At 35.9% G+C, this 14,538-nt stretch overlaps 1 pseudogene; it reads right to left on the bottom strand.

The window, feature by feature from the left end:
• Positions 1-5,712: 5,712 nt before the first annotated feature.
• Positions 5,713-6,964, bottom strand: LOC138824393 (vacuolar protein sorting-associated protein 37A pseudogene; annotated as a pseudogene).
• Between the last annotated feature and the right edge of the window lie 7,574 nt (positions 6,965-14,538).

The following is a 14,538-nucleotide window of genomic DNA, read 5'->3' as shown; positions in this document are numbered from 1 at the left end:
ATGATGATATTTTCTCTTTCCTGTGAGCTTGTGTCTACTTCAATATTGCCCCCATATCACTCATACATGTATCGTGAGTATGTAGAATGCTTCATTTGTTTATGATGTTTAAGAACATGCACAGGTTTAATATGCTAGAAATTGCCTTTAAATCTAAAAATCAGATTCATTTTCAGATTTTCAATGCCTTTGCAGTTAATCCTTATAAATTGCATATATTATTAACTCCAGTGCATGATAATACATTTGGGATGGATTATTAACACAAAGATAGGTTGGGGTAATCCATGTTCAAATCAACTCAGTTTCCTCTCACACACAATAACATCTTTAATTTGCTAGACACTGGGTGAAAAGTAGGTTCAGTTACAACTTGGTGAGAAACTTCTTTAGTGGGAGTAATGAAGATATATTTCTATGAAATTTACCTGTAAGAGTTTTGACAAGTTCCCATCACAATGCTCAGATTTTAATAATTTCTGACATCCGAGGAAAAGAGATGCTCCCAAAATATCTTGTTCTTGGCAAGAATGGGCTTCTGGTTAAGAAAAACGGTGCCACTATTGTGTGATTTGAAATAGGGAAAGGATTTTTTGAAATCCCAGCCTCTTCTTGCCTTTCTGTCATGTATTAGGAAAGTCAAAACTGAAAATTTTGGAGGAGAAAGGAAGACAGAGAGGAAGAGAGAGAAAGAGAAAGAGAGAGACTGGGGTGATGGTTCTGGGACGGAGAAAACAGAGGGAAACGGAAAGCAAGAGAAACTTAGGTATAAAATACAAAGCAAATATCTTTACAGATACCTTTCAAACCTACCACAGGGTTTGGGTATAAGTGATTGATGGTGATATAACAAAGGCTATATAACAGCAAGGTGTTTTATTTTCCCCAAATCCAGCAGGGGGGAATAAATAAAACAAGAATATAAAAAGTAAAGAACTTTTAATACCTACAAGTACAGCAAAGATGAAATAGATCTTAATGCCCAGCCATATAAATATAAATCCTCATACTACTGGCGTTTTTTACTTGTATTCTATGTACTTGATGTATTTGTCTTTTTACAAAAATTTAAGAGACACTAAGAGCCAGGTTCAGAAAATATGTATGAATTTTTAATCCAATATAACAATTTTCAGACTGACAATTTCAAAGAATTATATAATCATAATTACTACATGGAGTGAACAAATTGGACATCATGAATTAAACATACAGGTAAGGAGAGAGACAGTAACAGTAGAAAGAATTTTTAAAATATCACTGACGATATTAGTATAAAACAGAAAACAAAAGACTTTGATGAACTCATCAGTGTAGTGGGAAAAATACATATGAAGATATCAGTGAGCTTAAAGACTTTTCAATAGACAGTTACCAATCTGAAATTGAGGAGATAGAAAAAGGAATGAATTAAAAGAAATAAAATATTCAGCATCTATGTGATAATTATTGAAGGTATCATATATGTATAATGAATACTAGAGAAACAAGAATACAAAGGCCAGAACAGCTGATCAAATGATAATAGTTGAAAATTAAACAAAATTTATATGAAATTCCAGAAGCTTACAGAAAACAAAGCAAAATATTTTAAAAAATCATATTTTAATGGCAGAACACCAACAGCAGAAATAAAAAAGTTACCCACCATACAGTGAGACCATTGGCAGATATTCATAGCAGCATATCAAAAAGGAACAATCACTATGTGCACATGTTCTTATAAAATAATATTTAAAGAAATGAATTCCAAGAGATGGAAATGAGATTTTTGGTGTTGGTGCTGCTGTTTTTGTTATTTTCCTTTATTTGTCATTTGAAGGATGGGGGGGCACAGAAAAGGTGGGACAAAGGGAGAACAAATGCAGCAGTGGTATTCATTAGACAGTATGTAGAAAATGAACTGACTGTCCCTCAATAGATGAATAGATCAAGAAAATGTGATATATGCTGGGTGCCGGTGGCTCATGCTTATAATCCTAGCTACTCAGGAAGCTGAGATCTGAGGATTGTGTTCAAAGCCAGCCTGGGCAGGAAAGTCCTTGACACTCTTATCTCCAATAAATCAACAGAGAAACCAGAAGTGGCATGTAGTTCAAGTGGTAGAGCTCTAGCCTTGAGCTGAAGAGCTAAGGAACAGTGCTCAGGCCCAGAGTTCAAGCCCCATGACCAACCAAAAAGAAGATATATATGAATTCAATGCTTCTATCAGAAAGAATGACACGGTCCCATTTGGAAGGACTTGGAAAAAAATCATATTAAGTGAAATAAGCCAGACCCAAAAGAACATAGGTCCCATGGTTTCCCTTATGTGTAATAAATAGTATACATCTAGGATAATCTTAGCAGATGAACAGAATAGCTCAATAGCTATGTACATATGATCATATAAGATGATGCTAAGAAAAATGAATCCCAAGATATGGGCACAGGAGGTTTTTCTTTGTTGTTGTTGTTTTTTTAATGTACTATGTGGATTTTTTTTTGTTTCTTTTACATGTACTTTCCCCTATGGTATAATTCCTGTTGTCACTGTATTTGATTTTGGTACCCTGGGTATTGTATAAATGTTTATGTCAATTAGGGAAGGGTAACAAAAAATGGTGAGTCAAAGGACAAAGATGAGAACCAATTCAACCGTGATACTCACAAAACCGTATGTTGGAAATGTTCTGTACAACTTTGGGGGAGGGCTTGGGGGAAGGGAAAGCAGGAGAAAAATGAAGGCAGGAGTAAAAAGTTAGCAAGAAATATACTAACTAACTTACTTATGTGACTGTAACCCCTAGGTACAACACCTGGACAATAAAATTTAAATTTAAATTAAACTGAAACTGTGAGTAGGGATGGGAGAGAAAAACTGGGAGAGAGCAAAGGAATGGCTGGCAGAGTTCAAAAGGAAATACATTTATTATCTGACTTACATAATTATAACTTTACCTGTACAATACATCTGTGTATTAGCTGAACAGTAATAATAAAATATATTTTTAAGAGAAAAAGAAAGACTGTCTGGTTCTAACACAATGTCTCTTAGCTGTGGTGAGTCAGAGGGAAAGTGGAAGAAAAAATGAGGGAGGGGTAAAAATGCTTGACAAGAAATGACCTCACTACCTTACTTATGGAATTATAAAGCCTCTTTGCATCACCTTTACAATAAAATTAAATTAAATTTAAAAAAAGAAAGAAAAATCACACATAGTGGAGCCTTACTTCAGAGGGACAAAGATAAAGATTTTATCAAAATCTTCTATATTTTTCCAAGCAACAATTAAATGGAGGAGAATATTTAAAGTATGGAAGAAAGACATAACAAAATAGAGCAAAACTAAAAAAGAAAGAGAAGTTTAGAATCTCATATTCAACAAAATTCTTATGAGAAGAAAACATTGTCGGGCATAAGAGAACAATAACAAAAAAAAAGTGATTTTTTTTTCTTTGTGTGTTGTGGGGCTTGAACTCTAGGCCTGGTTACTGTCATTGAGCTCTTCAGCTCAAGGCTAGAACACTACCACTAGAGCCACAGTGCCACTTCTGGCCTTTGTTTTTGTTGTTGTTGTTGTTTTTGTTTTTACTGTTTATATGGTGCTGAGGAATCCAACCCAGGGCCTCATGTATTGGAGGCAAGCACTCGACCACTCTGAGCCACCTTCCCAGCCTCAAAAGTGAGTGAACTTTGTCCTTCATCTTCCCAGATTCATCCATCAAAGTTTTTCAGAAGGAATAAAGAAAGGAGTCATCTTAAATGTCTTTCAAGATGATCTTGGTAATTCTAAATCACTTTTGATGAAATGACATTGTTTAGTGTGACACAATTCAATGAATGGACAGTCATGGTGTTAGTGACCTCTTCTGGAGAGATTATGTGTAAATAAATCTCAATCCCTATTAGGTTGGAAAAGCTCATGACCAACAACGTCTGCAGAATCCCACTCCCAGCTAGTCTTTTAGATGATTGTCCATTGCTCCCCTTAGAGTTCATTATCAAATTTGAACCATGAAGCCTTGTATTTGCCCTGGTTACTAGCCTCGAATTCACTGGTTAGAATCCTAGCTGAGGCCATTCTTGATCATCCTTGTCTATAGTTTTCACGCGTTCACAGCTGGAGAGTATTCACTATGTTTAGTCCTGCAAATTAGACTCTGACTTTCCAGTATAAAATTACAAATTTGTTTCTTTTCACATGTTGTCATAAATTTCTTATAAGGACCCAAATAATAGTCATCCCTGGGCAAATGAGTCCATCAACAATGAGGAGAGGACTCTGGAGGTAGTTTGGATCTTAAAATATTAAAAATAGCATTTTTGCTTAGATGCCTTTCTGAATAAATCTAATTTAAAATAAACTAAGTATAAAACTGGGCACTGGTGGCTCATACCTGTAGTCCTAGCTACTCAGGAGGCTGACATCTCAGATCATGACTCGATTCCCACACAGGCATGTAAATCTGTAAGCCTCTTATGTGGCTGCAATGGTAAAGCACTAGCCATGAGCATAAAATTTAAGGAACAATAACACTGAGTCCCTGAGTTCAAGTCCCATTACTGAAATAAATAGATTAGTAAATAAAATAATTTATTAATCAACTAAATATAGCTACTCTGTGGCTGTACATTTAAGAGACAATTTTCTAAACATTCCAGAGAGAACATGAGATGAAATAAAGTCATATATGTTGATGCTTGGTTTTGTTATCAATGCCATGAGAATGTATCAAAGAGTTTGATCTAGAATAAATGAGTATATTGATTGAACTCTATTATTCCTGACAACTGAGATGACAGTTTGAATATCTGGTGAATGAAATCATGTATTGATTCTTATCTAAATGACAGGTGTTCACTTTTCAAAAAGGAAGATGAAGATGAGAATTTTTTAGTTGGATTGAGGGCAGAACATATTTTGGGAAGTTGACACACAAAATATCAATCAATAGACTATCTTTTAAAGAGTTTCCTTAGGACAATAAAATATATGTAGGGGTAGCAGAGTAACATGTAAAATATATCATTCAGTTTAGAGGACTTGTGAAAGGATTAAAAAGGTGATTAGGTTTCCATGGAGATATTTTTTAAATTTTTTTTAAATTAATTTTTTAAAGTTTTATTATTGTGAAAATACCATACAGAGGGGTTACAATTACATGAGCAATGTAATTAAGACATTTTTTGAATTTTTTTATTTATTAAAGATATATATATATATATATATATATAATAGGTATATTTATATGTTATAGGTATATATCTGGCACATTGGCTGGTTTGATATTTTCTGGTATTATGAATATTTAAAAACAAATTGCTTTTGAAAGTTTTATTCAAAAAGAAAGAAAAAGAGAGGGTGTGGGTATCTTTCCATAGCTGAAAGTACTTAAAAATTACTGAGAGGAAAATAATCTAAAGAAGATATCATTCTTGATAAAGAAATGAGGCAGTTTCAAATTAAAAGTACAAGATTAAGTACTTTTCATAAAATATTAAAACTAAAATCACATGCATAAGGTATTTAATTATAAGAATAGCAGTGAAATTTTAAAAGGACAGGATTTATCAATGATAAATAGGCGTTTTTAGTGCAAATACTGCAGAAAAATTTTCCAAGCAAAGATCATAATCATTCTAATCTATATAAAAAACAATCTCAGTTCTTTAAACAATGTAGAGTACATCTGAATTCAGCCATTTCAATGAAATGCCAACTTACAAACCTTAAATCTAAAATAATGTACTTAGTTTTATGTCTCATTTCTCTCTTGGCGGTCCATGTTTTCAGGAAAATCTGTAATGGACCATGAAGTTGGCTGTGCATTGCTATCACTTGTTTAAGTTTCTCTTCCTTGGCTCTTCTACAGTGGCAAACTGTTCTTTTTTCCATGAAGCTACTGAGAAAATCATCTATTTCAGTTTTTCCCTCCGAGAAATCTTCAGCAATATTATCAGATTCTTCCTCAGCTTCATGTGCAGCGACTTTCCATCTTGCCTGTAGGGCACTTGCACTACAACTCTCACTCAGTTCATGTTGTCTCTGCCTCTTCTTTTCAAACGTAGATTTCATTTGTGTAAGTAACTCATACTTATCTAAAACAGTTTGCCTTTTGGCTTCCAAACTGGGCTCCAAGAGGAGAGTTTTCTTGCTAATTCCTCAATACTTTTTACTAAATCACCCTTGTCATTAATAATTTGTTTTAGTTGAGGTAAACTCAAACTGTTCTAGTAATACTTCCTCTTGTTCATTCATATCTGTGAGTTGTGACACAATTCTGAGAGTTCTGGAAATGCATCAGGGACATCTGGCATCTTGTACCCAAAACCATTTTGGCTTATAGGTGTTGAAGTTTCCATTGTGGGAACAGGCAATGGCCGACTTGAAAGGACACCAAATGTAGGAGCAGCAGACTTGGCTGTTGTATAACTTGTTGAAGAAGAAACAGTGTCAGTAACAAAGAAGTTATGTTCTGTTAGCTTCTTGAGGAGGATATGCAGGAAGAAATGGAAAACCCTAAGAAGCATAAGGAGGCAGCCCACCTGGGTTACTATACAGGTATGGAAATGCTGTTGAAGTGGGAGCTAAAACAGGAGAATTCTTCCAAAACTCATCCAACAGACTCTGGCTAATCTTTCCAAGATCTGAGTGTATTGTAAAATTGCTTACTAATTGAGAGGTAACATATATTCCATGTTTATCCATTAAAGGATGTCAGATTGGTGGATAAACACTGATTGCTGGTTTTTCCTGAGGAAACTGTGGAGGAAGTACTATATTAATGTTAATTGTCAAGTTGTTTACAGTGAAGGGCAATCTGTATTCCACATCTTTCTGTATTTCAGCTATACTGGAGTGGGAGTTCCGGAGGGACTCGATCAAGCACTGCTTCTGCTGTTGGAGGCTGGTGAGGCCACCACCAGGGATCCTGCTGTGGAGAAGGAGGCGCTCTTGGTCAGGGGAAAGAGCCAGCTCATCCTCCTCGCGTCCCTGGGGCAGGAGGCCCTACAAGGTTTGGGCCTGCTTCTCCCAGAGGCTGCCTGGCAGGTCTCCAGCTACAGAGGAGTGGCCTGAAATACCCAAGGTTCGAGTCCGGTTGTGTGTGTGTGGGGAGGAGCAGAGGGGCAGGCCGTGGGGCAAGCCAACGGCGCCTTTTACCAAGTAAACCAGGTACCTGGTCCCCGGGTTTGGGGGACCATGACATAACTGGAGAGAGCTGGAGAGAGGTAAATTGTCAAGCAGGACACAAGCAACCAGGATCCTACCCTTGGAGGCCCAGGTGCTCCAGACTGGCTAGCCAGTCAGATTGTAACCTGGCTGCGCTCGGCGTGCCTGGCCTCGTCCTACCATGAGCACATTTCTTATCAAGCATTGCTGCCTACTCCTTTGTTTCCCTTTGCCATCCCTGCTGCGACACCCCCTCTCCCCCATCTAGTCCCCCGACTCCTCCCCAAAGTTCTAAATTTCATTTTTCAACTTAATGTCTTGTATATTTCATTGTTGTAATGGGTTCCTATTTAAACAATTTGTTTTTCCCTTCCCCTCCACAAATTATACCAACATTAACTACAGTGAAAACAGGAGTTATACCGTGGGGGAGGGACACACCAAGCAACAACAACAACAACATATAACCCTGGGCTGGGAAGGTCGCTCAGTGTTAGAGTTCTTGCCTTGAATGCAGGAGGCCCTGGGTTCAATTCCTCAGTACCACATAAACAGAAAAAGCTGGAAGTAGCACTGTGGCTAAATAAGTAGAGCACTAGCCTTGAGCTGAAGAGCTCAGAGACAATGCCCAGGCCCAGAGTTCATGCCCCACAACCGAAAAAAAAATCACTTTATAAAACATTAGAAGCAATAGAAAGCAAGAAAAAACACTTCAGTCCTTATCTTGAGGTCCATTTTGCCTAACTTCAACTTATCTGTCTTTTTCTGCTTGACTCAATACATACACTGGTTATTGCAAATTAGGGAAACCATGGGACCTATGTTTCTTTGGGCCTGGCTTACTTCACTTAATATAATTTTTTCCAAGTCTGTCCATTTCCTCACAAATGGGGCAATGCCATTCTTTCTGATGGAGGCATAGAATTCCATCGTGTATATATACCACATTTTCTTGATCCATTCATCTACTGAGGAGCATCTGTGTTGGTTCCATATCTTAGCTATGGTAAATAATGCTGCAATAAACATAGTTGTGTTGATAGCTTTAGTATGGTCTTGTTTCTGATCATTCGGGTAAATGTCCCAAATTGAGTCAAAGGGGAGCTCTATGTGGAGTCTTTTGAGGAACCTCCATACTACTTTACAAAGTGCTTGAACAAGTTTACACAACCACAGACAATGCAGTAAGCTTGGACAGTTTTAAATTAGCTACCAACATATTCTTTTTATATGTTTTTATTGTAAAAATATTGTACGGAGGGGTTACAGTTACATGAATAAGGTAGTGAGTACATTTCCTATCCAGAATTGTTACCCCCTCCTTTGTTTTTGCCCCTACCATCCCTTCCCTCCCCAATTCCACAACTCCTCCCACCCCCTTCCAAAGTTGTAAAGTTCATTTTTAACATAGTGTCTTGTACATCTCATTGTTACAATGGGTCAAGCTCTTTCCTTACTTCAGCATTTTATTTCCTTCCCCTTCCCAAATTAGAAAAAATGTATATACAAGATGCAGGGCACTGGAATCAAGTACAGATATTTTTTTCTGCAAAAATACTATAGGATGAGAGCAAAAACATACCTTGAACAAAGGTTCTATTGGCTTTCTCTGCAGAATATGTGTAAAGCCTGCAAATGAATCCAAGATATCCTCAACCCACAGACTCACAAATCATGTAAAATTTGACTCATATTCTATACTACATTGTTTAGAGATGAGTGTGTGTGTGTGTGTGTGTGTGTGTGTGTGTGTGTGTGTGTGTGTGTGCGCGCGCGCGCGCAGGTATTCGGGATTGAATTAGGATCTAGGCACTGCACTTTTGCGTCTTTAGTCAAGAGTGATACTCTCACTTGAGACACTGGTCCACTTCTGGAATTTTTTTAAATAAGTTTTTTTTTAATTGTGAGAACACTGTACAGAGGAGGGGTTGCAGTTACATGAGCAAGGTAATGAGTATATTGCTTCTGAATCATTGTTGTCTCCTCCTTTTTTTTCCCCCTACCATCCCTTCCCTCCCACTTCCACAACTACACTCTCCCGTTCCCCCCGACCTAAATTGTAAAGTTTGTTTTTCCACCTAAATTGTAAAGTTTGTTTTTCCCTCCCACTTCCACAACTACACTCTCCCGTTCCCCCCACCTAAATTGTAATGTTTGTTTTCCCTGTTTTCTTGTACATCTCATTGTTGCAATGGGTCAACCTATATCCCTGTTTAAACAATTTGTTTTTCCCTTCCCCTATACAAATTATACCAACATCAAATACAGTGAAAACAGGGGTTATACCATAGGGGAGGGACATACAAAGCAACAAAGAAATCACATGGTACCTTATAAATACATTAGAAGCAATAGCAAGCAAGAAAAAAAAACACAATTGTGTCCTTATCTTGGCATTCATTTCCCTTAACATAATCTTATCTGACCTTTTTCTGCTTGTCTCAGACATATTCTAGTTGTTGCAAATAAGGGAAACCACTTGTGGCTTTGTGCTGGTTCATTGGAGATGAGTCTCATAGACATTTCTGTACAGGTTGGCTTTGAGCTGAAATCCTCACATCTCCACCTCCTGACAGGTATTATAGACATGTGTACTTTACTGTTGCTCACATTTGCTACTGATAAATTTAATCCCAAGCACTGTATTTTAGCTATGAACTTCAGAAACAAAATTTTCTGGCTTTATTAAAATTTAAAATGAAATGTGCCTGCTTTTTTCTTTCTAAATAAATGTGCCTGCTTTTTTTTTCTTTTAAGAAATCCTTTATGGGGCTGGGAAGGTGGCTCAGTGGTAGAGCTCTTGCCTTGCATGCATGAGGTCCTGGGTTCGATTCCTCAGCACCACATAAGTAAAAAGAAAAAAGCCTGAATTGGCGCTGTGGCTCAAGTGGTAGAGCCCAGGCTCAGAGTTCAGGCCCCACAACAAGCCCCCCCCCAAAAGAAATCCTTTATATGCTTTAATTCTTATTTAGAAAGAACTTGGCTTCAGAAAGATTAATGAGAATTTTAAAATTTACCACCCAGCTTAAGAAATAAAGCTTGCATGAACACAGTCTTAGACTTCTTAAATCTAAAAGTATTCTCCAACTTGAATTTTTTCTGTCAGCTTTTACAACAAGGAAAGGAAATTGTTCCAAAGAATTATGACACTTGATACTTATTTGGCAAAAGTAGAGCATGACAATAGTAAAATACGGTTATTTTAAGGGGTTTGAAGCAAAGGAATACTTTGAATCTCCATAGTCTATTCAGATAGAATTTTAGAGACTTGGCATGGTCTTGGAGACACAGCGTTTGTAGGCATCCTTGAAGGACATATGTTCATGTCTGAAGTGTTGGATTCTTAAGGATGCCCAAGACAAAATTTAGTATCAAAAATCTGTGAACACAGAAAAAATAAGGAAATAACAAGGAGCACAAATCTGGAGATGAAATCTCTTACAGGACTTTGAATATATTAGAGAAAGTACAGAGAAAGACCAAGGTAGGCTGGCCAGCTTCGTATTTCCCAGATTTCCCTCTGTGTTTGATAAGAATGATTTTGTCTTAATATCACCTGCTTCAAGAGGTATTTATTATTGCTGTTGTTGTAGTTGTTGTTATTATTATTTGTGACATGGCTAAACTGCATGTTTTGCATGTATGTAGATTTTAATCTCACGGAAATTTCTTTGGTAGTGGAATCTTCATAGTTAATTGGCTCAAAATTATATCATTTAGAAGGAGCCTAGTTATAGGAAATGTACTCATTACCATATTCATGTAACTGTAAACCCTCTGTACAGTATCTTTGCAATAAAATATATACCAAATAAAAAGAAGTAGCTTAATATAATATGCCTAATTTCCTTAATAAATAAGAATGTTTGGACAAGGAGATAATCATTGAAAATAATTCAGAACAGAAAAATGATAGTAATCTAGAATTCAAGGAAAAGGAAGGCCACAACAGACCCTTTTAATACAGCCTAGAGCAAGAAGTAATCTTTACTTTTGTAGCTCCCAAAATTGTGAAAAAAAAAACCTATCATCCATCTATCTGACTGTCTGTCTGTCCTTCTCCATCTGCTTTTCTTTTTTTTTTAATTTTATTTTATTTGTGAACATACTGTACAGAGGAGTTACAATTACATGAGCAGGATAATGCGTACATTTCTTACCAAGCATTGCAGCCTCTTCCTTTGTTTACCCTTCACATCCCTTCCCAGCCTCCCCCCCTCCCACCCAATCCCAAACCTTCTCCTTCTCTCCCTTACCCCCCCCCCCCCCGCACTGACATTGCAAGCAGAAAAGGTCAGATAATGTGATGTCAGGAAAATGAACCCTTAGATGTGTATTTTAATGTTTTTTTTCTTTCGTGCATGTGTTTCTAACGCATTTATAAGATTATCTCTTTGTTGCTTTGTATGTCCCTCCCCCACAGTATAACCCCTGCTTTCACTATATTTGATGTCAGTATAACTTGTGGAGGAGATGGGGAAAAACCAGTTGTTTAAGGATACAGGTGGACCTGTTGCAACAATGAGAAGTATAAGTTGTCATGTCCATCTGCTTTTCTATATAACATCTATCTGATTTAGTTTAGGAAGTAGAATCATTAGCTTTATGCATGTTAAGTTCACTGAGCTACAGTCCCAGCCCAATTTCTGTAATCAGAGTTTCTGTTTGACTTCCTTACTGCACCTTTAGGGAATGGATACATGTGTGGGTCTTTCCCTTAGTACTAACTAGCAATAAGCAATAATAAGCCATAAACAATATAACACTATGTATTACTAGAAATAATGGAGCTCTCTTAGAATGCATAAATTTTATGCTTATCTAAGTATAATATGTTATAAAATAACTGTATAAGCATAATAAGCAGATATTTTATGTATCCTTTATTAGCACATGTTTCCGGAGGGAATATTTCCTGAAACCAGGCTGCATTGCCAGCTACACCTGACTAAATTTAGCTGGAGATCACAACAGATTATCTTCTTATCCCTCTACTTGCTTATCAATATATGGTTGTTATAGTCTAAACAATAATTAGAGGGCTAAATGCAAGATTCTTCATTGCTGAGTGCAGTCGGTAAATTTTCCTCTGATATACTGTAAACATTCAGTATGCATTTATATATCTTTTATAAATTCAGGAGAATTTTTGTTCTATTGTTTTCATTTTCTTTATGCCTTCTAAAACCAAGGTGAAACTTTGTCTTTCATTACTTTACCATTATCTTTTTCCTTAATATTCTAGTGTGTTCGATTGTTATCTTTATCTTTCCTGGTTTGGGCTTTATTTCTGAATTTTTGACTAATATCTGTCATTTTCTAAGTCATATAACTATGCTTTCTGTTTGCCCATCCCTTTTCTTTCATGTGACTTTCTCAGTAAGCTTGCACTTTGCCCAGAGTGGCAAAATATTCCAATGCTTGTTTCATGTATGTTGTAAGATCTTCTCAGTTTTCATCCCATTATCAACTGTTACTTGTTTTGCGGGAATCTCTAGCACTTTAAAATATTATCGCTGTATGAATCCTATAATTTCTGTTTCTTTTAAAAATATCCACTGAGGAGAAATTGCTTTACTCAGATTTTGTAATTATAGTCTATTTGGAGAAGGACAAGGGAAAGAATTTTCCACAGGTTGTTTATATTTCTCTTTTGGTCGGTATTTTCATTTCTGAATATTTATTTTTTATTTTTTCCAAAAAACTGGGATACTCAAAAACGGAGATAAAAGCTGAGACTTTTAACAAGTGGAAAATCCTTCCCTTCCATCTCTCTCTGGTGCTGTCTCTCTGTTCACATTTCTCTCTCTCTCTGTCTCTGTCTGTCTGTCTGTCTGTCTGTCTGTCTGTCTGTCTGTCTGTCTGTCTGTCCGTCTCTCTTTCTCTCTCATTCTTACCTCTTATTCGTTGTTCTCCCTTGTCTCCTTCCTGAAAACATGTGTTGTATCCAAATATTCACTTTTTTCTCATTTCTTAAATGCTTTTGATTCATTGTGGCTACATATTCAGTACATATGGCTCAGCTTGAGTCTGGATTTGTATACAATTTCCTCATTATATATTTGTTAATTTTAGTTGACAAATTAAAAATATGTATATTAAGTGATATATGCATATGTTGTACAAAGATTCAATAAAGATCATTATTTAACCAATATATTACTTTTTATCTTTCCATCTATCATCTATCTTATTTATTTGTTGCCTGATAGACACATACTCTGGTTCTTTTGTTCAGCTATTCTGAATATTACTAATATAAACATGACTGTTCAGTTGTGTCTCTATTGAATGCTTACTTATATTCCTTTGGATACATACCTGGGAGTTTTATAGCAAGATATATAGCAGTTTTAGTCTTTTGAAGACTCTTCATACTGTTTTTCACAATGGCTGCACTGACTTATATTTTATTCACCTCACATTAGTGCTGCTTGTTTTCTTAATGATTGCCATTCTGATTGTAGTGAGATGGAATATCTTTATCATTTCAATTTTTTATGACAAAGGATGTTGAGGTTTTTTTCTGTTTATTGGCCACATATGCTTCATTGAGAATTGTCTGATCATTTATTTTGTCCAGCTACAAACTGGATTCTTTTCTTCAGTTTTCAGTTGGTTTGAAATTTTTTAAAGTATAGTCCTTTACTTGACAAATAGCTAGAAAACATTTTCTTTATTTTATAGATTTTCCTTAGATTTGAATCCTTATTTGCTTTGATGTCCAGAAGTTGTTTAATTTGATGCAAAAGCATTTTCAATTTTTGCTCTTATTTCTTGAGCAATTTGCATTCCTTTCAGAAAGGAGTCTCAAATTTAACTACCTATTTACACATTTTAAAATAGCCATGCATAGTCATACATGTCTTAATGACAACTACTCAGAAGGGAAAATCAGGATGATTATGACTGGAGACTATTTCAAAGTTAATGATACTATCTAATAGACAAAATTAAACAAAAGTACTGCTGATTTGTTTCAAGTGGTAGAGTGCAAGAGAAAGACATTATCACAATGAAAGAAAAGGAGGAGAAAGTGGAGGAGGAGGAAGTAGAGAATGAAGAGGAGGAGGTGAAAGAAGGAAAAACCACAATAGTCTACTATAACTAGAATTGCCTTATTCTTCAATTAAGCGAATTCCCTTATTTTTGAATTCTGTATATCATCATGTGTTCAATAGTATCTTCAATAAAAATTTCTTTCCCTAAACTTCAAGATTTTTATGGAATCCAGTTTTCTTTCTCTTTTTAAATAAATCCTCCATTGTCTCTTCAAATAATTTATCACATATATTGTTTTCATTGCTCTCAACATATAAATATGTCTCTCTCATTTACATATCTGTACACATTTATTTTTAATATAGTTTATCTTTTTGTATTT

This window comes from Dipodomys merriami, unplaced genomic scaffold (assembly GCF_024711535.1).
Source record: "Dipodomys merriami isolate MVZ:Mamm:240054 unplaced genomic scaffold, mDipMer1.0.p SCAF_1289, whole genome shotgun sequence".
NCBI classification, from domain to species: Eukaryota; Metazoa; Chordata; class Mammalia; order Rodentia; family Heteromyidae; genus Dipodomys; species Dipodomys merriami.
Note: the sequence above shows the minus strand (reverse complement) of the source record. Positions and strands in the feature narration are given on the sequence as shown.